Below are 22,129 nucleotides of genomic sequence, written 5' to 3'. Positions count from 1 at the left end.
TCTGACAACCATGGACAGACAATTTCCTGTGGTTTCTCCTGCTAGTCTGGTTGATATGGGCATCCTGAGACAGTGTAGCAACTGCCTTATATACACGGACAACCCTCTACTACTACCACCTAGGAACACAATATGCAAGAGTTGCAATTACATTAAGAACCTAGAATCCTTGATGTCTCAGTCACAAGCCAGTACATTTGGCACTGAGAAGGTTGCTTGCACAAACACTACACCTTTAACACCACCCATACCTGTACAACACACTCCTACATATGTGGAGGTTCTCAACAAAAACATACCTAAGCAAAAGAGACCTTAGAAGCAAACACACACATGCGCATCACAACCCATAGCCCCAAGCATCACACATAGTGTACATGTCTGTGTCTCATAGTCTCTAAGGACTAGCCATAAACCAAACATACTAGTTATAGGAGACTATCATGAGACACACAGGTGTGCCCCTCACCAGGCTAGACAAGGAGAAAGTCACGGTAAGTTGCTTGTCAGGTGCTAGAATCCACCACATCACACATGCACTCAAGTCTGTTAACAATGGGTACTGTTATGACTCTGTCACATCAATGTTGGTGTGAATGACTTGAAATGTACCTCTCTGGACTATATGAAGAGAGACATGATTGAGCTTGCTGAATATGTGTCCCAGGCAGGTATGTCCCTAGCCTTAAGCAGCATTCTACCATCACACAGAATGATGCCTCAATACAAACAGAAAATGATTGACTTTAACAATTGGCTTAGTTTCTGGTGTCATTCCAAGGGGATCCAGTACCTGACAGCCTGGGTGGACATGATTGACAGACCATGATGCTTTGCCAGAGATGGCCTTCATCTGTCTCCCCTGGGCTTCAGGCTTCTGGCAAAGGCTCTTGCCTCCCACATAGTGCCTTTTTAGGCAAAGTCACAAGCACAAAGCTACCAACATGAAAAATTCTTCTAAATGAAATTTAAAGGTCATGCTGCTAAACACTAGGAGTCTTAGCATAAAACTGCACTCATTGCAAGCATTCCTTACCTTGGAGGATGCTGACATTTGTGCAGTCACTAAAACCTGGTTCAAAGCTGTGGAGAATACCCCAGTCTTACCAGGTTACTCATCCTACCATACTTTCAGACGCCAAATCAAGGGCTACAAAGCCAAAGGAGGTGGAATTTCAATATTTATCAAAGACAGACACACCTCCAGGTTGGTCAAACAGTATAATGCACAGAAGACACTCCAAGTGCAGTTAACTGTTGAAAAAACACATATTTAAATCATAGCTAACTACAGACCTCCAACCATGACTAAAGATGCCCACTCCACCTATCTGGACTTACTTTAATCCATCAAGATTCAACCCTCTACCCTAATTCTGGGTGACTTTGATTACCCAACCATAGAGTGGAAGACCAATTCTAGCTCAAACATGAATGTCCAAAGAGTTCTTGACTTTACTGGTGCCAATGCATTGGATCAGATGGTCGACACCCCTACGAGAAGTGAAGATATCCTGGACCTGGTTCTAACTAACATGAATTGCTGCTGTAGCACCCCTACAGTGTCATCCTCCTTGGTAAGATCTGACCATAAAGTGATCACCTTTGAAGTCACCATCTCCCCTGACCCCCTCCCCCCATTGTCAGGGTCAAACAAAAAACTTTTCCAAAGCTGTCTACAATCTCCTGAAAGTGAGTATAAGCAGCTTCTCAGCCACTGTCCCTTCAGTAGGAACTAGCAATAATGTCCAAGCCTACACAAAAAAACTATATGAGCAATTACATAGCTTTATGGACTCAGCAATACCTGACAGGATCAAATCATCTTCCTCCAGGAAGAGTAAACCTGTCTGGTGGACAGCAGCAATAAACAAACTCTATAATAAAAGGAAATAAATAGCTGTCCAGGACCAAGAAGGACCATGTGCCAATTTGGAAGCAATCTCTCCTTTGTCTGAACAAGCAAATAAGGTCACTGGTGAAATCTCTAAGGCAAATTTCGAGTCTGAATTGGCCACATCCATTAAGAACAATCGCAAGGCCTTCTTCACATATGTCCCCAGTCTGAAAGATAACACCCAAATCTGCTCTGAACTGGTAGTCAATAACACCACATACACAAATGCTGTAGATATAGCCAACCTACTGGCAGACAGGCTCAGTGAAAACTTCACCCCCTGTCCCCCCATCAGTAAGCCAGGACATTCCCAGCACCTGCCCCCCTCTTTTCATCATCCGGGGAGCAGGTGTTTAATGCCCTCTCAAAGGCAAAAAATACAGTCTCCACAGAACCCCAAAAATCCCTGGCTGTATCCTACATGAACTCAGGCATAAGCTGTCATCTCCATTAGGCACCTTTTTCAACCATAGCCTGAGCACTAGCTTCATCCCAGCCAAATGGAGGACAGCCAATGTAATCCCTCTACATAAAGGTGGAGCGTCCACCGACCCAGGCAATTATAGGTCCATCAGCCTAACTAGCTTGATCTGCAAGGCCATGGAACACATTATCATGGACCTTATAAACAAGGACATTGGTAACCTCCAAATGCTTGACCCCACACAGTTTGGTTTTGTCAAGGGGCAATCATGCCTGTTAAACTTGTTCGACTTCTTCGAAACAGTCACCAAAGCCATGGACGAGGGTAAGACAGTGCACACTGCCTGCCTTGAGTTAGCCAAAGCCTTCAACACTATTTCCAACTCAGGCATAATAGATAAACTCTACCAGCTAGGCATCAACCCGCATGTTACCAGATGGGTAGCTAACTGGCTCACTGATAGAACCCACTCAGTCAAAATAGGGGAAGCCACCTCTAGCAGCAGACCCGTAACGAGCGGTGTATCCCAAGGATCAGTCATGGGGCCTCTACTGTTTGGGATATACTTTTCTGAGGTGTAAGCCAAAACCAGTGGTCTGTGGCTGACAAAGTTTGCAGATGACTGCAAGCTGGATGTGGTCTTAAATTCCCCTAGTGATGTGAACATCCTCCAAGAGGGCCTTACCCAAACAAATGACTGGTACCAGAAGCAAGGCCTACAACTGAATGCCAAGAAATGCATCATTATCCCCTGTGGGGAAAATGGTGTCCCCACTAATTATCACATTAATAACAATGTACTAAGCATGCAATCAGTAGTGAGGGACTTGGGCACCCAGATTGATAGCAACCTGACTTTTGACCACCATGTTGCCTCCATTTTATGGAAGGCTTTCTACATATTCCACCTCATAAGTAAGGGTGTTTCATCCAGGAACAAGAATGTCATAACATCTCTTTACTCCTCTCTTCTCAGACCCATTATTGGTTAGAATGCCTCCTTTGGCATGTACCTTGCAAGCACATACAGCAGATGGAGAGACTACAGAGGTTCCTGACCAGGAAAATCCAGGCTCTCAAACACCTCTCCTATACTGATAGGCTAAAAGCCTTGTCCCTCTACTCAGTCTCATACAGACTGCTCAGAGGTGACCTGTGCCTGGCATACAAGGCCATCTCAGACCCAGCCTTGATGGAGTTACTGCATATCTGTAAGTCAAATTCTACTCACGCAACCCACATGCAAGGCCTCAACCTGGTCTGTGACATTAAGACTCCCCCATAGAATAGACATCCTCTCCATGTCAAGCATAGTACCTCTTTATCCCTCTTTAAGAGGAACCTGGGTGACAGGATGGGAAACAGAAAATACACCCCTGGGATCCCACCTGTGTCCCTACTGGACAGGGGAAACAGGTGCTGACTTTGTGGGAACATGGGCAAAATTATTGGCTAAGCTTATAAGGGCCTTTGGGCCAATAGCCTAGTATCATCCTATGAACCTATAAGATCCATTCCTGAGATGAGAGCACCAGATGAAGTTAGTTTGCAGGGACGTTGTACCCATATACAGGGCAGGGAGATAGGATACACAAAGCTGGATAACTGTACTGGCTGATCTGTAGACAATTTTGGGTCTGTCAGGAAAGGTGTGGCATTGAACCAGCCATTTGCACCCATCTGTCTTGGGTAAGGAGGCCTCCTTTGATGTGTACATTTGGATACTCCTTCATGCCCCTATGACTGCTTCCCTCATACTTGAAGAGTGTCTGTGGGCACCTCATCTCTTAGTTATTATGGGACCTTACATATCAGGCTGGAAATGCTTAGAGGACTTACAAATCCAAAGTCACAACTCTTTCCTCAAAAGATATGTACATTTGCTCTCTGATGAACTTCTTTATAGCAAACTTAGGGCAACTAAAGAAATGTTTCTATCCAGTCTGATCACACATATCTTTTCAGTTTGCACTGAGGGTAATTGTGTACTTGTACTTATGAACAAGTTCATCTTAATATTTTATTGGCGATTCTTCACTCTTTTTGACCAGCTTGTTCTAACCACCTAGCATGCAATTTATTGAAAGTATCAGGTAATTATAAATGTTCATTTTTTATTGTTTTAACTGGTTTATTCTATTTACCTTCAGTTACTGATGTTTATATTTTACTTCTGATTGTTTGTTTGAAGTTGCATCTGTTAACCTCAGCTCACTCAGAGGAAAATACTTTGCAAGGTTTGCATCAGTCTTTCAAATGTTAGTGAGAATTCTGTGTCGCTGCAACCTGTTATGACTAATAACTCTCTATAATAATAATAATAATAATAATAATAATAATAATGATAATAGTAATAACTTAGAGAAAGCATATGACAGGGTGCCTAGAGAGGAGATGTGGTATTGGATGAGGAAGTCAGGAGTGTCAGAGAAGTATGTTAGAGTGGTACAGGATATGTATGAGGGTAGTGTGACAGCGGTGAGGTCTGCGGTGGGCGTGGGGGATGCGTTTAAGGTGGAGGTGGGGTTACATCAAGGATCAGCTCTGAGCCCCTTCTTATTTGCTATGGTGATGGACAGGTTGACAGACGAGATCAGACAGGAGTCTCCATGGACTATGATGTTTGCAGATGACATTGTGATCTGTAGTGAGAGTAGGGAACAGGTGGAGGAGACCCTGGAGAGATGGAGATATGCTCTAGAGAGAAAAGGAATTAAGGTCAGCAGGACTAAGACAGAATATATGTGTGTGAATGAGAGGGAGGATAGAGGAATGGTGAGGATGCAAGGAGTAGAGGTGGCGAAGGTGGATGAGTTTAAATACTTGGGGTCATTAGTTCAGAGTAACGGTGAGTGTGGAAGAGAGGTGAAGAAGAGAGTACAGGCAGGATGGAGTGGGTGGAGAAGAGTGTCAGGAGTGATTTTTGACAGACGAGTACCTGTAAGAGTGAAAGGGAAGGTATACAAGTGGGTAGTGAGACCAGCTATGTTATATGGGTTGGAGACAGTGGCATTGACAAAAAGGCAGGAGTTAGAGCTGGATGTGGCAGAGTTAAAGATGTTAAGATTTGCACTGGGTGTGACGAGGGTGGACAGGATTAGGAATAAGTATATTAGAGGGTCAGCCCAGGTTGGAAGGTTTGGAGACAAAGCCAGAGAGGCAAGATTACGTTGGTTTGGACATGTGCTGAGGAGGGATGCTGAGTATATTTGGAAAAAGATGCTAAGGATAAAGCTACCAGGTAACAGGAAAAGAGGAAGGCCTAAGATAAGGTTTATGGATGTGCTGAGAGACGACATGCAGGTGATTGGTGTGACAGAGCAAGATGCAGAGGACAGGAAGAAATGGAAACTGGTGATCCGCTGTAGCGACCCCTAATGGGAACAGTCGAAAGAAGATGAATAATAATAATAATAATAATAATAATAATTGTCTGCATGTTGTCTGCATGTCACACTCCATAGCATAGAGGATATATCCCTGACTACTGCTCAAGTGTCCCAGTTTTTATTAGTGGCTCATATTTAGATTTGTGGGAGCTGCCTGGGGTAGACAGGAATGAGTGATCATTGCCATCTTCCCCATAATGTGGTAAGGCAGTTGACTGTTGCTTGCCTCAGGGTGATACCTAATATGAGTACAACATGTTCCCATACTGTCAGTAGTACAGTAACACTATGTAGCTAAGGGGAATTCAACATTAGAGGCACACTTTCCCTCTACAGACAGCGATCTTGGAACTTGAGGGAGCTGCCAAAGGGGGAGGAAGTGCTCCTGGATGGAAAGGGAGAGGGTAGGACATGTCCTAGGGTTATCAGTCTGGCCTGCTCTGTACCATCAAACTCTCAACAGGGAATGGAGGGTCATTAGGGATTTCCAGGTAGGAATAAGTGGGTCATAGGTCTGTTTCCTAACCCATAACTCCCCAATTGCTTCCTCCCAAAGGAATGGGCCATTCTGTTTGTTTTTCAATAAGAAAGTTTTGATTACTAAACAAGTTATAAGTGCTTGCTTACTCTGAGGTCTCATCTGAGCTTGTCTACAGTGCACAGTTCTTTTTTTCCTGATTTTTTAGGATTCTCAGACAGCAGCTTTGATGTTTACAATTACCAGTTTTCCCTGTGGTCCATTGTTTTTCCGTATGAGAGGGAAACATCTTACACCCCCCAAGGTTGGAAAACTATTGTGCCTCACAATAAGGATCTGTGCTTTTATACCTACATACACACACACACACACACACACACACACACACACACACACACACACACACACACACACACACACACACGCACACACACACACACACATACATATATATGTGTATAAATACACACACACACACACACACACACACACACACACACACACACATACACACACATATGAACTGTACAATTAAATACATGGAAAGGTTACTGTTGTACTGCTCAATAACAGCTACACTTGAAGTCTTCCAGTTGCTAATATGACAGTTGTAAAACTTTTTACTGACTTTCCTGAGACTAACAAGCTTTATAGAGCTAAATATTACAGATCACCATTGCCACAAATGTAAAAAAAAAATTTGTAGTTCTATATACAATAACACTTTTCATCAGCTTTATAATAAATTGTAAAAGATTACTGCTCTGTTTCTGAATTTCATCTCACTGGGAAGTTTCCATGAGTTTTTATCTCCTGTGCATTGAACTTCTGATAGGAAGCACCAGTAGAGCTTACATTTTAACTGCAGTTGTTATTTCTATTCAGGAGTACAGAGCGGATGTTAGTTCACATTCAGCCTTTGTACAAGTGTCACTTCTGGGCACTAGAATAGGTCTCTACTGCAATAACCAGCATGACATAAGTATATACTATGCATGGCTCCACTACTGCAAATGTGTACTGCTGTACACAGCAGTAGTACCCGCTGTGGATGTAGCACTACTATATATTGTGTGAATGATTGTGGGTGTGCATAGCTACCTGTCGTTGTTATATTAAGGGTTTCAAAATCCTTGTATGTCCCGTTGGATGATGCAGTTGCATTTCTGTGTGAAGGGTAGTATGTGCCTATGTTGTTATTCTTGCTGTATCATCCATTGGTGCAGGCATGTTCATGACTGGGCAGTGGCTTCTGTCTGTTTATTATGTGTTGATCACTACACTGGAACCCAGTCTTCTCAGCTGAATGTTATGATATGTGGTCAGCCTGTCTTTCAAATGTCAACAGTGTTATGAATGCCCTTTGCACATTCGCATAGGCCCTGCGAAATGTTGCATATTCTCAACACAGTGGTACAACTTCTGTAAACCTATTGTAATACCAACACCGATATTGTTACAGGGTTGATTTCTGCATAGAATCTTCATATAGTGTGTACTTTGTTTATTAAGTCCACCTGTCATATGACATCATGCAGAAAGAAATTTCTGTTTTGTACAAAGACCTTAGAAAGCTATCCATCCACCAAACCACCAATCATTTTAAAAAGTGTACATTTCTCTCCAACTGTTCACCCAAAGCAAAGAGACTAAAGAAAGGTTCACTTGTTTTTCGCTATTACCCCTACAATAAAAAAAGTCAGTTTAAAGAAGTATTCCTGTTTATAAACATGCTGTATACATAGCAAATCTATGCTGCATATTATGATTGAAATTATTGTTGTAGGCTCTGTGAATCAGAATGGTTCTGGAAGATACTCAGGAAAACATATATTCAGTTAAGCATACTAGATATACCCGGTTACACCCAAGAAAACAAGCATGATAGCTGTTTTGCACCAGCTGGATAGACTGGTTTATAACTACACATTGTTTATCAAGGTACTATAATTGCTTTTATTTTTTTACATCTTTCAAAATGTGTCTCAGTAGTCAGAAGCAAAACAGTCAGTGGAAGATTAACTTCCAGACTTTTCCTATCATCACCAGCAGCAGCAGTCAAACATCTGTTTCTGTTTCTTGTTATTGCTATAGGTAGGTTATATATGGCCAATACTGCCTAGGACAATGGCTGTATGTAAGCATGTTGTCCACTGAGCTGAGTCATAAAACGCACCAGACTGACTTTGCAACCTTTTATTACATAGCAGTCAAGGACAACCAATAGTGATGCCATAAGTAATTCATATGCAACATATCAACAAATGCCATCAAGCCATCACCTCAAGCCAGTTGGTGTGCATCCACCTGTGCCGACTGCCACCTCAAAGAGATATTGGGTGCATATTCCTGGCTACCTCAGACCTGGTAGCAAACCTGTTTAACTCATACTTACATACCACATACCCCTTGATGTGGCCACCAGTTCAAAACTGGGTCCAACTTGAGGGGAGCAAAGGCCTCTGAACAAGAACAGGGGGGAACACAAGAGGGGGGTGAAGCCATAAGGCCACTGCCAAACCAGCATGCCATGTTGTCCCCCCCCCCAAATCAGCAGCCTCACAAATAAATTCTGGATTGTGAAAGAAAATAAGTTACTTTGAAATTTTTTGAATAGCAACAACCATATTCAAATTAAACATATCAAAAACCATGTTATTTAAATGAACATTGTCCATATCATAGAAATTGTGTTCCAGTTTGTCAATATCACTGTGCTCAATCACCTGAAAACCAATTTGGCTAGCACTCCATTTTATTCTATGGTAGATAAAATGCCTCACTCTCTCAACGGCATTAGGCCTTGTAGTGCCTGTGAAGGCTGCCAGCCTAGCCAGATAGGATTGTATACATAATTCTGTCATTTGTAAATATGAATGTTGAATTACAGGCTTGTTTTCTTAAATGAAAGAATATTCTGTAAAATGTTGAACTCAAAACAATGTAGCAACATTGCCCTCTGCTGCAAAGAAAGCTAAGTCAAGCATTTCTTGTCTGTCCTTTGAAACTTAAATTATTTAATGACTGTCTTTGATGTTTACAATTCGGCTCCAGCTGGGCTAGATGAAGGCTTCCCGTCTATTGTTTTAAGGCTAAAGTTAATGACCAGAATTTACATATGGAATGTCCTTTATTGCTCTGGTTTCTGCCTAAGTGTAAAAGAATGTAAATGCAGTTTCTGTCAGCCTGGGAAGACCAGGAAAGTGTAAAAAATTATGTAATGACAACCAGGACTGCAATAGATATTTAAACAGAGAGAATCAGAAGGCATCAAGAATTTTTGTCTTGACTATCCAACTCACAGCGCTGCCTGTTGTCTTATGTAAGTTATCTTAGACTTGTGTTTTCTTTTAGAAATAGCTAGAAACTGGAAAGATTAGACTAAGTGTTTTTCTGTGATGTCAGAACTGTACTACTGAATTATTTTAAGTATTTCTGTGTGATATCTGAACTCTTGACTAGCACTGTGTAGTAAGAAGTATTATCTTGTGTTTTAAAACCTTTCAACTGTGGCTGTTTTGTGTAGAGATAATGTAAGCTCTTAAGAGTACTTGCATGCCTTTGGTAAAATTGTACAAAGCCACTCTAATAGCTTTAGCCCTGGGCTATACTACCAATTGGATAGTAATATTGCACAGTAATAATTGGACACCCTTTTAAGATCAGTAGCTGATAAGTATTAGGGTTTGGTGGCAAGTGGAACTACTGTATAGTCTGGGAAAAAGGGGCACAGCTGGAGAAATTGTGCCAGCCTTCCCCAGTAGAGTCTGTGGGGTTGTATAAACTCTTATCTCAAAGTGCGTGTGTGTGTGTGTGTGTGTGTGTGTGTGTGTGTGTGTGTGTGTGTGTGTGTGTGTGTGTGTGTCAGCTACTTGGGCAGGGACACGAAGCACTGGTTGGACAGAGAGGTTGTTAGAGGTTTTAGCTTGCCCACTATGCTGAGATATGGACCCTATAGCTGTGCCAGTGGGGAGCCTTATTGGGGACCTGGAGAGCAAGGGAGCGACCAGCCCCGAACTGACTGTGATCTCTGTGTGCTCTTAAGGGAAATTGCATGTTACTGTGTGTATTTGTTATCCTTTCCTCATATATGAGACGCCCTCTCTGGTGTTAGTGGTGAGGATTGAGGCTCCTTAATTGCTGGGCCAGGGCACGGGTGTCACAGTGCCCTTCCAGTACAGTCTAGGGATAATGGTGGACCAAAAGAAAGCTACCTTTGGATATAGTTGCCACAAGAGTTCCATATCAGATAAGAGTCTGGTCAAAAATATCTTCTTAGAGGCTTGACCCAGATCATTTCCCCCAAGGTGAATTATCACAGTGCTGGGCAAGACTTCTTCCATTGTAAACATGCTCCATATTTCCCAAAATTGAAACAAACTAAGACCCAGGAAACTAAAAGAATGAACTGTCCACCAGTTACTATCAAATGAACCTGAGTGTCCAGCTGGGTGGGCCAAGGCTCAGATGGATGCTCTCTGAATAAAAGAATGGCCCAAGATCCAAATCACCTCCTTCCCTGCAACAGAAATAAAATGAATGCCTAATACATCACAAAAAGGCATCAAAGACCCACCTTCCTGTTCTTTGTGACCTGCACAGATTTCCCTTCAATGGCCAAGTCTGGGGTATGGCCTATCCAAAAGGAATAGGAATAGTATCCTTGTATGTGAATTCCTTTCCCTGCCAAGGCCTGCCTAAGAAAATCATTAATCTCTGATATGTTAAAAGGCCTTCCAGAGGCCTACACAAAAAACAAGTCCGATCTTTTCTCCAAGAGGGCAATATTAAATAGCAAACTAAACCAATGCACGGGGCTGGTGACTAGTCCACTGGTCTTGTCCAGGTGCACCTGCTGACCTTTACCAACTTGATCAGTGTTGAATTTTGTTTCAGCGAAATCAAGACAAACCTCCCTGTGGATGACAAAATCCTACCAACAAAGGTAAAGAAGTTCAATGGCCCAGAAAGAACCCACATACAAAGAGGTGAACAAAATGGCTATAGAGTCAAACAAGTAAAATTCACCAAGAGTCCTGTAAAGACCTTGAATAACAAGGGGAAACAGTTGTCTCCAAGTAGGTTTCCTGGAATTCTGGGAAGGTCCCCGCATGTTCTCTGTACCCTTAAGTATCCACCGCATAACTCAATGTCCTGACACAGCCTGAAGGCCCATAAATGCTCCAACCATCCTAAAGCTGCCAGGTGTACTCTGAGAGTTTTAGGTGAATCCCCCACTGCTGACCTGACCACTAAAAAGTGTAGCAACAACTGCACCCCCATGGCCTGAGACCAGGGATCAAACACCTGTAGAATGCCTTGAAAACCTGTAGAGATGATGAGTAAGCTTTCCTAGTGTTGCTAACCCATGAATTTGCCAAACTGATAACAATAGTATTCTCCAGTTAGCTAGACTCTCAGCAGAACTGTGGTACCCTTTGGATCTGAATGTTTGGCCAAGAAGTGAAACCTGGCAACTGAAACTAAGAAATCTGTAAGCTATAGGATTAAGATGACCAGGAACATGAACACACGAAAATGACAAATTAATCTGTAAACTCAGCAAAACTAAGAACCTGATGACTGAGTGGACTCACCCGGACCTGGAACAGTGCTTTTTGAGAGTGTGAACCATTGCAATATTATCTGAGTGAAAAATGATCCTCTTATGTCATAACCTATCCTGCAAGGAGGTATCAGTGGCATATATGTCTAAGCCCAAGAAAGTCAGGACTTGTCTTGGCCTGTCTGAATTTTCATTGGCCAAGGGTACCTCCAACTCGCTGCAGATCTGCTTGAAAATGTACATCCCTTTCAAAGTACAATTCTGCCCCTTCCCCACTATCAAAAATTTCTCTAGGTAGTGTATTGCTGACTGGTGGGGAGGACCATTTTTGCCAACGCCAATGTAAAGTTGTGCTAAATATTTCAATGTTGCACAAGCCACAGCACACCCCATTGGCATTGCAGTTTTTAACAATATCCTCCCATTGAACTGAAAACCTAAATAAGGCCAATCCTTTTGTCTCACAGGGAGAAGATGGAAAGAAGATTGGATATCCATTTTACCAAACACGGGTTCTGTATAGCCCATGATGACCTCTGTTGCCTGATCCAAAAAAGAGTAGTGTACCTTGATCAGTGTGGTGTCAATAAAATCATTGACTGAAGCTCCTGCTGGATGAGACAAGTGATGAATCAATCTAAACTCACTGTCCTGTTTCTTGGGAACCAGGCCAACAAAGTTTTAAATAAGAAACATGCAGGGTATGAAAAGGGGCTAATTATCCTGCCAGTTCATTGCACTTTTTCTAATAATCAAGCTGTGAAGTGGATTGAAAAGTCTATGGAAAGACCTGTAATAAGGGTGGCTTCTGCCCTTTGATCTAGGTAATCTGACAGCAAATAGGACAACTTATCTAGACAAATGGGAAAATAAGACTGATGTGGTACATTTGGGTCCCCTCCTAATGCCCCCCTCCTCATGTAAACAAAAACAGGTGGCTGAGCACAAAAGGAAGATTTGTGCCTCCTACCATTCTGAGATGTAGAAACATTCCATCTGTCCTTAGGCAACACACCCCAGCATCTGGAAATAGGATGACCCTTCCCATATCCTGAACACAAGTGCTTATATTTGCAAGCGGGTCAGACACATTTTCCCTGATTGAATGCCCAGCAAAACCTTGTATCTTTTGTATTTTCAGCCCCTCCATCAATGCCCATAGGCACCTCCTTGTCCATCATGTCACTGAGCCATATGTCAGGGAGACTTGACTCCCACGGGGGAACTATCAAGAGCTTTCACTTTCCTGAAATGCTGATCATAATTCAACCACCCCAAACACCCTTTCACATGGTGAGCTTCCCTTATGGCTACAAAGTAAGCTAATAAAGGCAGTGCTTGGGATCCATCTCAATGAGTACACCCATAATTACCACAAAACTCAGCGACCAAGTATCCCAGTTCTTCATGGGTCTCCTGGCAGCTGCCTTCTTCCCAAGCCACTAAGGCTGCCAACAAAACCTTGTTGGACATGTCAGTGTCCAGTATGTGAATCTTATCTTTGACCTTAGAGGGAACATGTGCTGTGAAATGAGAGCCAGGTGATTTGGGATATGTGAAGCTGTGGGTAGCCAAGGAGGACAAAATTTGGGGGAGACACTCATCTGCTGGAGTGAGACCTCCCTCCCTGAACTTAGGACCTCCAGAGTTCCCCTAGTTGAGTAATGGTAACTGCACCACCTGGTCAACATCAGTACCTTCTCCCATTCCAATACAGAAAGTGGAAGATGCAGCAAAGTGTCTGTCTAAGGCTAAGTAAAACAGCCTAACTCTACTCTTCAGGCAAAGAATTTATAAAATCCTCTAAGTAATTATCAGCAGATTAACCCTTACCATTAATATTAAGCACCGTAGACCCTGCAGAAACATTACCTTGTGCTTCTGTAGATACATTGGATAACCAGAATGGGTGACCTGTTGACCGGAAGCATCTCAGACTGTCTTTTTCTGTGCCTTCTTAGCTGGAGTTGGTCCCTCCACAGCGCCTTCCTCCGGGTTCAAGAAAGATCACCTCCTGCAATTTAGCTGTGCTCAGCCACCCTCACCATGCAAAAATGCAACCATCTCTCTTTAATAGACTGTACCATGGCTGAAACTGAAAGATAAAAAGTATTAGAATAAGAAAGAGTACAACAACCACACACACAAAAATATGTGTGTGTATATATATATATATATATATATATATATATATATATATATATATATATATATATATATATATACATATATAAAACAATAAGAAAAATGATGTAGTTCACGGTACCCAAAGAACAGCACTGTAGAAAGTAGATACAAGTCCCAAAATATACCAGTGCAGTCACCATGGCTGTAGTCATAAAACAATTTTATTGAAGAATATATAATGCACAGTGCATTCACTGATATGAACTTTCAACACGGAGATGTTCAGCAAGACGGACATTTGAAAATCCAACTTTCGAGTGTTCCATCTGTGGACAATGTCCGTTCACAATTTTCATGGTAAACCATATATATATATATATATATATATATATATATATATATATATATATATATTTATTTATTTTATTTATATATATATATATATATATATATATATATATATATATATATGGGGAAAGAAAAATATAACTACTTATAACCATATAAAGTCATAGTTAAAATTAAAAGATTGGATGCTGGAAGCTGTGCTGCTGCTGTGATGGTTCTAGAATGTATCACCCTCAGGATGTTTCCCTGCTTCACCTTCCTTAACCAGGACCAGAGTGACTAAAGCCAGGAGAGCTGCTGCAGGGGTTCTGGAATGCCATGCTACATCCTACACAAACAATGACACAACCAAGGATGTGTACAACCTAATGATCAAATGCTGAGGTAAACAATATACACTACCAGCCATGAAAAACTCAATAAACTGGCCCCAACCTCACAACTGTATTAAGAAAGTATGGTACCCAAGGGACCACCCCAAATAATTATACAATACCACTCAACCTCTGCACAAGCCCTACTAGAAGAAAAACAAAAAAACAGACTTGATCATTGGTAGTCAGCTCCCAAACCTTACCCATAATAACCCAAACAACAGAAAAACAAGATGCAGCTACCAATCAAAGCAAGAACCTCACCACATACAGTACGATAGCTCAATCCAGCATGCTAAAACAACGCCTGACAAGATACATGCCCCCCACAAAACTCTAACCTGATGCTCCAGGCAATTATTCACTCAATACGCTTCTTTATATGAATGAAATACAAAGGTCTCCTGTAAAGTGCCCATAAGCTAGCATTCCCTATGCCCACAGTCTAACATTACCCCTGTATTTGAAAACAACAAATTATTAGTTGTGTATATACAGCTATGTATTTGTTGTTTGATATATATATATATATATATATATATATATATATATATATTTTTTTTTTCTTTTTTCTTTTTTCCTTTTCCTTTTATTATATTATTTATTTATTATTATATGTCACACTCAGCTCTCAGATGTGCATGCAACAGCCCAAATGGAAACACCACCTACCAAACTTCAACTGCCATGTCAACACTGCCTGTCTCCGTCTACACGCACATGTATATATATACATACACCTTTCTTTTTTTATACAGATATATATACATAGCTATATATACATGCCCAAGAGTGCACCATACATCAGCCTCATTCTTTCTCTCTTTTGCTTAATATTTATTTCCTCTCACTACATATATATTTTGCCTTTTTTTTTAAAATTAAAATCACCCCCCCCCCCCAATGGCCACCCAGCACTACCCACAGAACAACCCAGAAAGAGCCCTCCTATTATTTTTATTATTTTATTACTTTTTTAAATAAAATTCCTATGGCATGCCAGCCCTGTATGGATGACTAAAACAATCACAGTATGAGCAGAAAGCTCTTACTGTGACCCTCAACCTGGTTGCTACCAGCTGCCTCAATCACAACGTGTCTGCTGACAGATTCTGCAGGCAAGAACAGCAGCACTTCCTTTACATAGAGAGTGCTCACCTGCACCTGCCCCTGATGATGACTCACGCTCAGGCCATTACCTTATAAGTCATCATTATACATTTGTGAATTGCCTAAATGCCTGCAAAGAAAAGAAATGAAAGCAAATCTGGCAAATTTACCTAAACATTTATTTGCCAGTGTCCCCTTAACTTGACTTGCTGTCCTACTTGAATTTTATATCAATGATTTTTTTCAGCCAGTTACATAACTGCTATGTGATATCATAATCTCACCTACCGAAATCTCAGCCTCTACCTTTACAAGCTAATATAACAGTTGGTATTGACATCAGTCCTTCAGGGAAAAAATGAGGAGTTATTTATAGACAATGTTTTTCTACAATTCTGTATTAAAATGAGAGCTCTCATATCACTTTGATGATCTTTCAATTGCTTTATAACAGATTTTTATTGTACAAACTGTGCCAATCATTGTACGTTTAGTCACTATGTCTAAATGTATTTTGAGTGGCCTCTGGCTCATTCTGATTAGCACAACACAGACACGGATATGGTCTCTACTGACCCTACACAGAACAATCAGTCAAGGCTTGGCATGGTATACTTCTGTGCAAATTCACTTTTGGACTACAGACACTCTTTTGGCCAGTTTGTATTACATTAAGCCAATCTTTATATGCACTATGTTTTCTACCCTCTCTCCTGATGATCTGACCTAAGGTTTTGTATTAATCCCAGACATGTTAGTTTTTCATCCTATATGAAACATGTCTGTGAACATTTCATGTTTTGGATCAACACACAATTGGTAAAGATTCTTCTCAGCTGTGAAACAGGTGAATTGGTAAGCTCTGTCCTTATCATAAATAGTACAGAACACTGAAAGTCTAACACTTGTAGTGATATGTAGATACATAAGATCAATTTAGATCTCAGATTTATGTACAAAAAGTAACCAATTTAATATGTGTGTTTATGCTTGCATCTGTGTGTATTTGTGCTTGCATGCATGTGTGGGTGTGTGTGAGTGTATTGGTGCATTCATTTGTGTGCACGTTCACAGTTTGTTATTACCATAGTCTATCACTATATAATGTTGTCATCCTTGTCTTTAGATTCCTCTCTGTAGGATTCATATTTAGATTCACCGTCACTGCATATCACTTTACATTGGGTTAACTATTTCTATGCTTTTTTTCTTATATATTTATAGTTAGATAGAAAGATAGATAGACAGATAGATAGATAGATAGATAGATAGATAGATAGATAGATAGATAGATAGATAGATAGATAGATAGGTTTACCTTCCCATATCAAAGAATTATGCATCTGGAAGTTCATTGTATCTGTGATATGAATGCTATTTGCTGTGAATGTCTTAGAGCTTCTCTCCTTGCTAACTGTGGATTATGCTCAAGACAGACATTCCATTTAACAAATACAAACAAAGCAGTAATGAAGGCGCTATTGATTGTTGTTCAGCTCTGAAAGCAGGTAGACATTAATTGAAGTAGTTAATTACATTTGCGTGTGATTAATGCAATGTTTGCCCATGGATATTGCAGTTTGATCAAATGGACAAAGCATTTTTCATGTTGGAAGGGAATGCTGTTAAATCAGTGTGATACACACAGGATATTGTGTGACTGGGAGGCTTGAAGGCACTAACTCTTGTCTGACCATATTACTAGGAAGTCTATGCCAACAATGGCTGCAGTTAAGACAGAAACTTCATTTTTCATCGGAAAGACACCTGTTCCTGTTTGGAGGAAGAGCTATTCTGCAAACAGTAACTACCAATATGGGCAGCACATCGCAATAATTACAATAAGGGGAGGTAAGGAATATAGATTGTACAGATGTAGTACTTATGTTAGGATAGCTTTTACATGCCATTATACAAGAGTGTTTCTTGGCTGTGTCTGAAATCTGTTGATCCTCAATCATGCAAATGGATTTGTGCCAAAGACTTGGAAAAAATCTGTGATCATCCACTTCAAAATGGCGACCCCACCACTGATCCTGGAAACCACTGACCAATAAATCTTACCAGCTTTGTCTGCAAGACATTGGGATATATCATTACACACCTCATAAACAAATACATTGATAGCTTGTAATCCCTTGACCTTAACCTGTCTGTGTTCATGAAAAATAGATCCTGCCTAGTCTATTTTCTGAACTTATTTTAAAAAGTCACTAAGACCTTTGATGAGGGAGAAAATGGTGCATACAGCATACCTTTATCTGGCCAAGGGATTTGACACCATCCCACACTCTGCCACCATTGGCAAACTAATCTTACTAAATGTAACTTTATGAATAACTCACTGGATAGCAACTAGTTCATAGATAGAAACCATAAAATCAAGACTGGGGACTTTCTCTCCACCAAAACATATTACCAGTGGTGAGGGGGTGGGGTGGGGCTCAGGGATCCTTGCTGGTTCTGCTCAGATTAGGTTTCTATTTCTCTGATATTCTGGCTGATGTAAAGAATCTTTGGATGATAAAGTTTACAGATGACTACAACTTGCAGCTACTATTAAACCTCTTTCTGACTTCCAGATCTTTCAAGAGGGTCTGATGTGCATACAAAAATGGTGCCATTCCCGTGGACTAAAGCTAGATACAAAAAGTATATCAAAGTGCCCTTTGAAAGTACCAGTACACTTATATCTAGCACTTAGAAGACACTCCCTCATAATCCATACATTTATCATGGACCTGCCCACCTTCACTGACAATGAGCTCTCCTTTGACCACTATGTCTCTATGATAATTATGAAATCCTTCTATCTCAACCATTTGATTATCAAAGACATATCTTCTCAATCCAGGGATGTTATCACTCATCTCTACAACTCCTTTATTAAGCCCATAACTTAATATAATTTCTCCTTTAGAGTGTATCTGTCCAAATACATGACTCAACCTGAAAGACGATAGTGCTTCCTCACCAAGAAGATCAGTGCCCTGAGTTCTGTTCCATGCCAAATGCCTCAAAGTTCAATCCCAATGTTCAATCTTATACAAACTCTTGCAGGGGGCATCTCTGTGTAGTTTATAAGGGCTCTAAAAAAATAAATCCTGCATGGCTTCCTCCATATCCACAAAATATTTAATACCACAAACACTTACACTAGAGATCTAAAATTCCTTCTCAGCAAAAGCAGAACCTGATGGAGGGATATATCTTCTCCAAAAGAATTCTCCCCTCTGAAGTAGACTCCTTCATATTTAACAATGGAGCTCCCTAACCCTACATAAGTACCACCTAGATGTATGGTTAGGAAATCACAAATATATCTCTGGGCTGGCCCCTCTTGCCCTTATGGAAAGGGACAGCTTATAGTGGATCCTGCTTTTGTTAGGCTACATATGATCCTCCCCAAATCAACTGCTTAGTAAATGCTATTGACTTATAAACCTATGATGTGGAGCTTTACAATGTCATACATAGGGCAGGCTGGTAAAATCCAGCATCAGTGTCTAAAATGAAAGAATTTAAGTAGCTTGGCATCTTATTCACAGGTGAAGACAGACAAATAAGAATGCAGAACAGGTGATAAGTGCAGTAACAGTACAAGTGCAATTATCATATCAGAGTGTAGTATCGAAGGGAGTGTTTGCACACAGGTGGAAGCTGTAAAATTATCATTCGGCTCCTCCAAGTTGAAATGACTGCGATGAGATGCTTAAGACACACTGTGAGTATGTCCCATAGATGTTTCCTATAAGTGGAGTACCAGGTACAGCTCACATAGAGGATACCCAAGATAGATTTGTGCCTCCTAGATGCTTCCCTTGAGAGGAGTACCAAGGCTCACTCAAAAGATTGTACTGACAAACCAAGAACCAAACAAATGAAAAACCTGAGTGGAGATCTAGGTGCCCAAAAAGACCAGTACCAACAGCCGAGAAATATCACCAAACAATTTATTAACATCAACAAGCAGCAAAAATAGAAAGTGATAGCAGTTTAGCACTTTTGTCTAGGTAAAGACTTTTTCAGAACTGCTAGTACATACACTATTTCACTTAAATACTCACAAAATCAACACATGTGATCAAACCGACCAACGGAACACCAGTGTCGACTTTCAAAAAATTGTGTGAGAAACTATGTTAAAATCCAAGATACCAGCATGATAATACATGCATACAATACCAATAGAATTCACTAATGAGCAACAGCATTATACAAATACAAATATATATTAAACTCAGGAATGTAAATTAAAACAAATTATGTATAAACTCCAGAACATTTAAACCACATTGTTTGCTGCGATAACCACCCCTCAAGACTCTTTAACTTGAGAATGGGGGTGATGGAACTACTTTCATTAAGGCCTGGGGGAGATAAAGCATCACATGTAAGAATTGTTTATATTTTTATTTTATTTAACATCCATTTGAGTTCCTTTTTATTTAAATGATCCTCAGTGTAGAAACCCCTTGGATCACTGTCCATGTAGTCAATAACCACAAACATGAAAAAATGCCCCTCACAAGAAGAGATGTGTCTATAAAGAGCATCAGTAGACCTTTCTCTCCTAATGTCATTTAAATGCTCATAAATTCTCTCCTTTAACATCCGACAGGTCTTCCCAGTTTAAAAAGTCTTACATTTTTGGCAAAGGGCCCCATACACAACTCTACTAGATATGCAATTGAAATGGCTTTTCACTTCTATTTTCTTTTGCCTAATAAAGAATGAATCACAGCACTGGATATGTTGGCAATAGTTACAATGGTTGCACTTAAACACACCCTTTGGTCTATTTGAACCGATATTGTTCTTCTTCATCTCTAATAAACTCTTGAAACACATACCTTTCCTAAAAACAATTTTTGGTTTAGTACCAAATAATTCAACACCTTCTTTAATAGAGGTGACAATTGGCCAGAATTTGTTAACCACTTCAGCAATTTCCTGACTATTCACTGAAAAGGTAATGACCATAGAACGTTCGTAATGCAACTCAACTGTTTGAATACCATTGTTGTCATTTTGATCCATAACTGAGTCAACATGTGGACCTTTTTGGATAGGGAGTAAAGGTTGGTAAAAGCCTTTGTTCCTTTTACCAAGGACTTCATCACTGACAGATAACAATAGTTCCAAAGGGTAACCCCTTTTGTTGAACATGTCAAGAAGCTTTTCTATCTCCTGCCCAAATGTGGTGTCGTCTGACACCATATGAGCCAGTCATACAAACTGCCCTTTCACTATTGCTATTTTTTGAAAAGGAGGGTGCCAACTGTCATAGTGGAGATAGGAATTTGAAATGGTCTTTTTACGATAGATGTTAAAACAAAAACACTCCCTACCATCATCCTTACTAACCACAACATCTAAGTAGGCTATTTGGTCATGGTCAAAGGTATGAGTGAATTTCAAAAATGGGGTAGTGTTATTTTTTTTTTACTCAAATGATTTTTATTTTGATTAAATAACACAATAATTTAATACATTCATAACATTCAATAACTATTTTACAGTATTTACATTCAGCCTGACAAAAAGGATTCAGATAAAAACATTTGTAGTTAAATAATAAGTTAATATATAAACTATGATAGTTAGGAAGAGTTTGGTTCCATCTGTAGGGTATCAATCAAATTCAAAACTTTCCTCCACGGACTACTAACCAATGGCTTAGGAAAAGTTCTTAATTCTTTAGTTCTTTTCCAATAGTATGCAAATCTTCAGTGATGATAGGAATTCCTCCATTGTGGGTGCTGCATTAGAGTTCCATCTTCTAGTTATACATTTTCTGGCTATTACTAACATTGTCCACAACAAATAGAGGTAATTTTTCTTCATATTATTACTATTAACAAAATTCAATAAAATGAAAGACTTTGTCAAAACAAATATATCAGTATAGATAGCTTGAAGAAATTGAATTTGTTAATCTCATTCCAACATGGTTTAATATAAGTACAATCATAAAAACTATGAGACCAGTCAGCATTAGTAGACAGATGACATCTCCAACATAACTTGCTGTTTGAAGGGTTCATTTTTAAGAGTTTCTCTGTTGTCAAAAAGGAAAATATTTCAAATTTCAAATTTCAAATGTCAAAAATGTCAAAAATTTCCAATGAAAACTCCTCCAGAATTGTGAGTAAGAAGTTAGTTTAACTGAAAATAAAATTTTTGTTTTATCTTCCATTGATAATGATACTTGAAACCCTTTAGTTAGTTATTGCCAGTAAGAATTTTTAGGAGCTGTCTTATAGACAATTAAAGTGTTATAGAGATATGATCATTCATTCGTAACATTGATATTATTATAAAGAATTCCAAAAATCCAGTTTATGATTTTTGGTACAGTTTTGAAGGATGAGTTATGTATTATTCTACACAGATCCTTAGTGTATGCTGTGACA

The sequence above is a fragment of the Protopterus annectens genome, chromosome 3.part1, assembly GCF_019279795.1.
Source record: "Protopterus annectens isolate FY-2018-M chromosome 3.part1, PAN1.0, whole genome shotgun sequence".
Classification (NCBI taxonomy): Eukaryota; Metazoa; Chordata; order Ceratodontiformes; family Protopteridae; genus Protopterus; species Protopterus annectens.
Note: the sequence above shows the minus strand (reverse complement) of the source record.